Here is a 7,887-nt window from a genome sequence, read left to right as displayed (position 1 = left end):
AGAAATAAAATCAACCAACTCCTGCCTTCAATTGGCACTTATACACCATCAAGAACAGAAATCTCAGAAACTGCTGAGAATCTTAACAATTATTTAGACAGCTTCTCTCTGATCACCCTTGATCAGCTGACCACAGTAATCTCATGTTCTAAACCAACAACTTGTATCTTAGATCCCATCCCTACAAAATTACTTCAAGAAATTCTGCAACCTAATTGATAGTACATTAGTGAACACAATCAATCTGTCATTATCATCAGGATATGTACCACATTCCTTTAAACTAGCTGTAATCACACCTCTTCTCAAAAAACCCACCCTAGACCCGGAGGTTTTAGCCAACTACAGACCGATATCTAACCTCCCCTTCCTGTCTAAAATCCTTGAAAAAGTTGGAGCCAATCACCTGTTTGAGTTTCTCCAGGAAAGTAATGTCTATGAAGACTTTCAGTCGGGGTTTAGAGCTAATCACAGCACGGAGACAGCCTTGGCAAAAGTCACTAATGACCTTCTAATAGCTTCAGATCAGGGATTTGTGTCTGTCCTCGTTCTGTTAGATCTTAGTGCAGCATTCAACACTATTGACCATCAAATTTTATTACAGAGACTAGAACAGTTAATTAGCATTAAAGGAACCGCCCTAAACTGGTTTAAATCATATTTTTCAGATCGATTCCAATTCGTGCAAATTAATGATGTCATCTGTGCGCACCAAAGTTAACCACGGTGTTCCACAGGGCTCTGTGCTCGGCCCAATTTTATTCTCATTATATATGCTTCCACTAGGAAACATTATCAGGACACACTTTCCACTGCTATGCGGATGACACCCAGTTATACTTGTCAATCAAACCTTAACAATGTAATCAATTAACTAAACTCCAGGCATGTCTCAAGGACATAAAAACCTGGATGACCCGCAATTTTCTCTTATTAAACTCAGATAAAACAGAGGTTCTAATACTTGGCCCTAAACACCTTAGAGATACATTATCTAATGATATAGCTGCGCTAGACGACATTGCCCTTGCTTCCAATGAAACAGTCAGGAACTTGGGAGTGATCTACGATCCTGATTTGTCCTTTAATTCTCACTTAAAACTAATTTCTAGGACTGCCTTCTTCCACTTGCATAACATCTCAAATGTCTTATCTCAAAAAGATGCAGAAAAACTAGTCTACGCTTTTGTTACATCCAGACTTGATTATTGTAATTCCTTATTTTCAGGCTCCAACAGTAAGTCGTTAAAGACTCTGCAGCTTGTCCAAAATGCTGCAGCACGTGTCCTGACAAGAACCAAGAAAAGAGACCACATTTCTCCTGTATTAGCTTCACTACACTGGCTTCCGGTTAAATCTAGAATAGAATTTAAAATTCTCTGAAGGCAATCAGAGAGTGAGGTAGGTGGAAGGATGGAGGTAGGTTTGGTTGAAAGGTAGCGCTGGGTGTCATCCGCATAGCAATGGAAATTAATGTGAGATTTACAGAAGATATGGCCAAGAGGAAGTAAGTAGATGATAAACAGAAGGGGCTCCAGGACAGAACCCTGGGGAACACCAGTAGTGATCGGAAATGGCTGGGATTTGAAATAATTGAGTTGGATGAACTGAGTGCGGCCAGGAGGTATGATTTGAACTAGGGTTGAGCCAAATACTCGAGTATCTGGTACAGATAATGTACTTTTACGAGCACGATTACAATCCAAGTAAAATGTGTCGACATCCGTACTCGTGATGAATGAAAATCATCATTGGATAGCTGTGTCCACACCATTCCTTGATAGGCCAGCCACACACAGAGCTCTTCCCCTACACAGAGCCTACAAAAAATCCACTGCTGCTGCGCCACCAGCACCAAACAACACAATCTTGTTGTTGTCACAGCCTCTCTGCCCACAGGGATACTAACGTGTAACATCGTTATCTATGATCATATATTCTCAGCATCAGAGATGGGCAGTATTTCTATTACTTGTATTTGAAATACGTATTTCAATTACTTTTGAGTATTTTGTAATTTGTATTTGATAGGGCCAATAAAAAATCTAACGTAATTTGTAACAAAATACTTTAGAGTGGAGTAATTTTGTATTTAAAATACTCAAAATACTTTAGAGTGGAGTAATTTTGTATTTAAAATACTCAAAATACTTTCTCCACGAATCAAAAAACGTTCAGTCTTCAGATCTTCAAGTTCAACGGATTGTCTGTCAAGGTAAATATTTTATCTGAGTGTGACAGATGTCAACTAGCTTGATGTATAATTTATATCTGGGTCTGTTTTATTTTATTTTATTATTTTATTTAAAAGGCATATTATGAAAGTATTCTTAGTTTTATTATTTCATACATTCTACAGTTAGCCAGGTGGACAACATGTCTCAGCAAGATGATGTTCAAGAAGGACCATCAACAAGCACAGATGGAACCACAGATGGAACCAAGCCTGTGTCTGCAATCTTGGATGGGAAGTTCTTCAGTATTGTCTCTCAAACACCAGATGGGAAGGTCCAGGCGGAGTGTAAACTCTGCACCAAAAAGAAAGCAGTAATATCTGGAACTCTTTTAGCTACATCAACTTTCAAAACTCACCTGAAGAGACTTCACCCTGACAGTCTTGATGATTTTGAAAAGCACAAGACAGAGTGTAGGCCTAATTATAAAAAGACAAACACCCCCTATAGGCAGACCCGCCTTTTTGAACACACAGTAACACAGGGTAAACTTGATTCTCTCATTACTTCGTACATAGTGAAGGGAATGCATCCTTTGTCTACAGTTGAACAAACTGAATTTCTTGAATTGATTCATGGATTAAACCCCAATCTGACAGTGATTTCCAGACGTACACTGCGAAGGAAAATAGAAGTAGATTTCAATGCCAAAAAAAGTGATCTGAAAGAGAAACTGAAGACGGTGCAATATGTTTGCACCACTGCTGACATCTGGTCCACTAGTAAGACTAGCTTCATGGGCGTAACAGCTCACTGGATCAAGCCAGATTCAACTGAACGTGAATCAGTCGTTCTCGCATGCAGACATTTCCCAAGTCCACACAACTACAACCGCATTGCTGAGATATTGGAGGAAATCCACGCAGAATTTGGCCTGTCAAATGAAAACATTGCAACAGTGACTGACAATGGGTCAAATTTTGTAAAGGCCTTTAAGGAGTTCAACATATCTGTTGTTGCAGATGAAGACGAGAATGATGACACAGAAGAGGATGGACTATCCTTTGTAACCATCAATGCTTCAGAAGAAGAAGTGTCTGAAGGTGCAATCATCCTACCACCTCATGTGAGATGTGCCACTCATACACTGAGCTTAGTGTGTACCACTGATGCGAAGCAGGCGATGAAGGACTCTCCCACACTCTCCCGTCTGAACCACACAGCCATGGGAAAGTGCTCAGCTTTGTGGAATGCATGAAAAAGACCCAAGACGGCAGAGCTCCTGTCAGAAGTGACAAAAGAACAGTTGAAAACACCATGCCCAACACGTTGGAATTCTATGTATGACAGTTTGAATCAGCTGGCCACTTTAAGAGAAAAACTTCAGCTCCCTCCATTCAAAGAGGTGGAGCTTGACTACCTGGCAGAGTACTGCAAAATCCTGAGACCTATTGCAGTAGCCATAGATCGGCTACAGGGTCAGATATCCTGCTACTATGGTGAACATATCCCTACCCTTTTTGCTGTGCAATCCAAACTCCATGACCTACAAGCCTCCAACCTAAGGCACACCTCTCCCCTTTTACAAGCCATCTTGGTAGGTTTTGAGAAAAGGTTCAGTAGTTATCTGGAGTTGAAGACGGATGTGAACGAAGCCATCTTGGCAACAGTCACTCACCCATTCTTCAAAATGCGCTGGCTACCACCACGATTGTCAGGAGAAAGGAGGCGAATCCACCAGCTTATGCTTCACTCCTGGCTTGGCCTGGTGGCAGAGAGTGAAACGGCTTCCTCCAACCTCCAAGACGATGAGGAAGATGACTTCTTTGTTTTCTCAGCTGAAGAAACTCAAGTCCAGGAAAGACAGGAGATCACAAGCCTGAGTTAGAGACCCTTCGTTTTCTGGAGGACACCAGAAAAGACCTGCTTTCTCTTCAGCAGTCTCGTTTGCAGGAATAATATTCCATCCGCACAGGAGGCGGTTAACACCAGAAATATTTGAAAAGTTAGTTGTTCTTAAAGGCAACTAAACTGGCTACTCAGTGGTTGGGTCTCAAGAACCAAAATGGAAGGATTATTATGTCATAAAGATGTCAGTGTGAACCTGTATGAGACACTGTAATATAGAACTATGTGGCCTACCATGCCACTGGCCAATGTAAGAGAGAAATAAGTAGGCTACCATGCCACTGGCCAATGTAAGAGAGAAATAAGTAGGCTACCATGCCACTGGCCAATGTAAGAGAGAAATAAGTAGGCTACCATGCCACTGGCCAAGGTACAGTAAAAGAGAAGTAAGTAGGCTACTCACTTGTTAAGTTACCTGTTCACTTTTGTATTGATTTACTATTTACCTTTTATTTTTATTCATTTTTCTGTGCAGAACTTGATGTACAGTAATTTATTTAGGCTCTTTACCTGTGTACAACTGGTTTTAATTCTATATTTTGCTTTTATAGTATACATAGGCCTAATGTTTGATGCTATTCATATGTGATGAATATTTTCTTGTTGATACAAAGCCAAAGTTTATGGGCTGTTAAGTCCCATTAATAAAAATATATATATACATAATCAATCAAGTTGTTGTCTTTTAATAGCTTTGCTTAGTTACACTGACATTCTGTGACTGTTCTTCCTTTTTGTGGGGTTCACCAGAGCTTTGTGTACATTATATAGCCCAAACCTGAATGCTCTGCTATACCAAATTGTGAGAAAACGGAAAATCCAGAAAAAGTATTTCCTATATTTTAAATACAAAATACATGTATTGTATTTTGTTACATTTTCTGGCACCAGTATTTAGTATTTTATTTTAATACATTTATTTGAGGGGTATTTTTTATTTTGTATTTTGTATCAAAATACATTTTGATGTATTTTTGCCCATCTCTGCTCAGCATCCACTGGCAGAGCCGCGGTGTGCAAAGACGCACACAGAACGAGCTCTCCTCGCCACTAGCCGAGTGAGTGCCAGGCGGAGTGCAGGGGCTCCACTGGCCGAGCCGCGGTGCGCAAAGCCCAGCTAGACGCACACGGAGCGAGTGCTCCTCTCAACCAGCCAAGTAAGTGAGCGCTCTTCTCTCTCACTCACTCACACACCGACACCACATAATTAACATTGTGTTTTACTTTGTGTTGAAATAAAAAATACAGCAACCCCCTCAAAAAAAGCTACGACAGGTAGTCAAATAGGCCTTTGATCAGTCACACACAAACATCACACTGTTTTTATGTAATTTTTAAAAAGTAAAAAAGAAAAATCAATAAAAAAAACTGTTGATTATGAAAACTCCTTGAGTTGAGTATGTTGAGTATGAAAACCTGCATTTTACTTATTACTTGTTAATACTTCATGTGTTGTGTTCATTGATTCACTGAAGTTTATTCACTGAAGTTCCTAAAAACTTGTTCTGAATAGTTCTCTTACTCTTGTTATCAAAATTTTTTATCTGAAGCTCAATTGTAAGTCTGTTCTGTAAATAGTTTTCGAATCAATAATAAATAAAGCAACTTCTGATCAACCCATATCAATGTCATGCTTAAAATACCAAGTTCCGGTTTGAGTCCCGTCCACTTCCAGTTTAAGTCTGAGTACAGATACGGATACGGATAATTTAGTTGTTGAACAGATACAGATAATGGTGTACTCGCTCATTCCTAATTTGAACCTATCCAAGGGTGTGTTGGTGATGCCAATGGAGGCTAGTCTGTCGAGGAGAATATGGTGAGAGATGCAGGCGTCAAAGGATGCAGTTAAATCAAGGAGGATGAGAATGGTTAACAGTCCGGAGTCAGCTGCCATGAGGAGGTCATTGGTGATTTTTACCAAGGCTGTTTCTGTACTATGGAGGGGGCGAAAACCAGACTGAAATTGTCCACAGAGGTTATTGTCAGATACGTGAGAATGGAGTTGAGATGCAACAGTTTTTTCCAGGATTTTGGAAAGAAAAGGAAGGTTATCAATAGGACGAAAGTTATGAAATTGTTGGTAAGTATAAGAGTTATTGCAGCTGATTTGAAAGATGAGGGAACAAGACCAGATGTGAGGGAGGAACGTATGATGACAGTTATTAGGGAAGAGAGGGTAGGCAGGCTTTTACAAGGACAGTAGAAAGAGGGTCTAATTGACAGGTAGATGGCTTGGATTTCTGAATGAGGAAATTTAAACAGCAGAGGGAAGATTGAAACTCGAAAGTGAAAGAGAGAGAGGGGCTGAAAAGACCAGAGAGGATGGACTATAGGAGGAGTAACGAGTCAGTTGCTGTTGAATTTTGTCAACTTTGGAAATAAAAAAGGACATGACGGAGTGACAGTAAGAGGTTGAGTACATATGAGATCAAAGAGAGTCCGGTGGTCGTAGTATTTACTCCCGTGTTATTTACCAAGGAGAACAGGGCTCTTTTGTTCCCTCCACTTGAGCTGATTAAACCTGAGTAATTGGTTGATTTTGCTGTAGATAGAGCGTCCTTGTAGTGAAGAATATGATCGTTGTACATTTCTTTGTGCACAACAAGTCCAGTTTTCTTGTAGAGGTTCCAAGCGGTGGCCATTCACTTTGAGTTGGCGGACTGCAGGTGTAAACCATGGGGCAGAATGGGAAAAGGAGACAGACCGGGTTTTTAAAGGTGCCCGAGTGTTTAAAAGACCATGAAGTCATCAAAGGTGGATAAACAGTTTATGCTGGGGAGGCTGTCAATACCACTGGAGAGAGCATTTAAATGAATGTCCTTAACGTTGCGAAATGAGATTACACGTGACAGATTTGTTTTGGATAGTAGTAAGTTTACCTTAAACATATCAACAAATGATCAGAGATGGGGAGATTGACTGTTAGTCAGTCAAGAGGAAAAATAGCAGAACAGCAAATCAAGTCCAGAATATGTCATATATAGAAGAAGAAGAAGCAGAAGAAGAAGAAGAAGAAGAAGAAGAAGAAGAAGAAGAATGAAAGTAAAAACAATACGGTCCTTGCACTGGCCCCAAGACTTTGTCGTGGCTCAGCTCTGTTCTGTCTTGTGTCTCTTCTTGTGGCAGCTAACCTTCTGTCTTTTTAATCCAGGGAGAGTAATTGGACAACTAGACTCAACTGTGCTAAATAACTCTCCCTGGTTCAACTGGAGGTGCTCTGAATATACCTCCGAACTCTTGATGAGGATTAAGGACAGGGGATGTCACACCTTGTTAATGTGACAAAATTAACGAGGAACCAGTAAGCACAACACAGACTCAGGATACTTGGCGACAGTTTAATAATAATTGAATTAGTCACGGAGATGACTCGAGAAGGCGTCGGTTGTGATTCCGGAGACAGAGGACGAGGCAGACTGGAGCATGGAGCAGGAGGGAGATGAGCAGAACTGGGTACTTTAGCACCTGTGTTGACAACATTGTGGCCACCATACAAGTTAGGACATTTCCAAACCATTACAGCTGCATGCTCAATCTCTTGCATTTCGATCAGGAAACGAGATAGAGTACAAAACAGCAAAGTACAGACTGAGGAAAACCATCAAGGAGGCTGATAAGCAGTACAGAGAGAAACTGGACAGCTTCTACTCTACCGCTGATGCCGGGTGGATGTGGCTGGGCCTGCAACACATCAGAGATAATAAGGGCACCACCACAGAGATCACCAACTCCACCATCACCCTGCCTGAACAGCTCAACCAATTCTATGCCCACTTCGAGACCTCCATCAGCAACACAAAGG

This window comes from Hippoglossus stenolepis, chromosome 1 (assembly GCF_022539355.2).
Source record: "Hippoglossus stenolepis isolate QCI-W04-F060 chromosome 1, HSTE1.2, whole genome shotgun sequence".
NCBI lineage: Eukaryota > Metazoa > Chordata > Actinopteri > Pleuronectiformes > Pleuronectidae > Hippoglossus > Hippoglossus stenolepis.
This window is presented reverse-complemented; position numbering follows the sequence as displayed.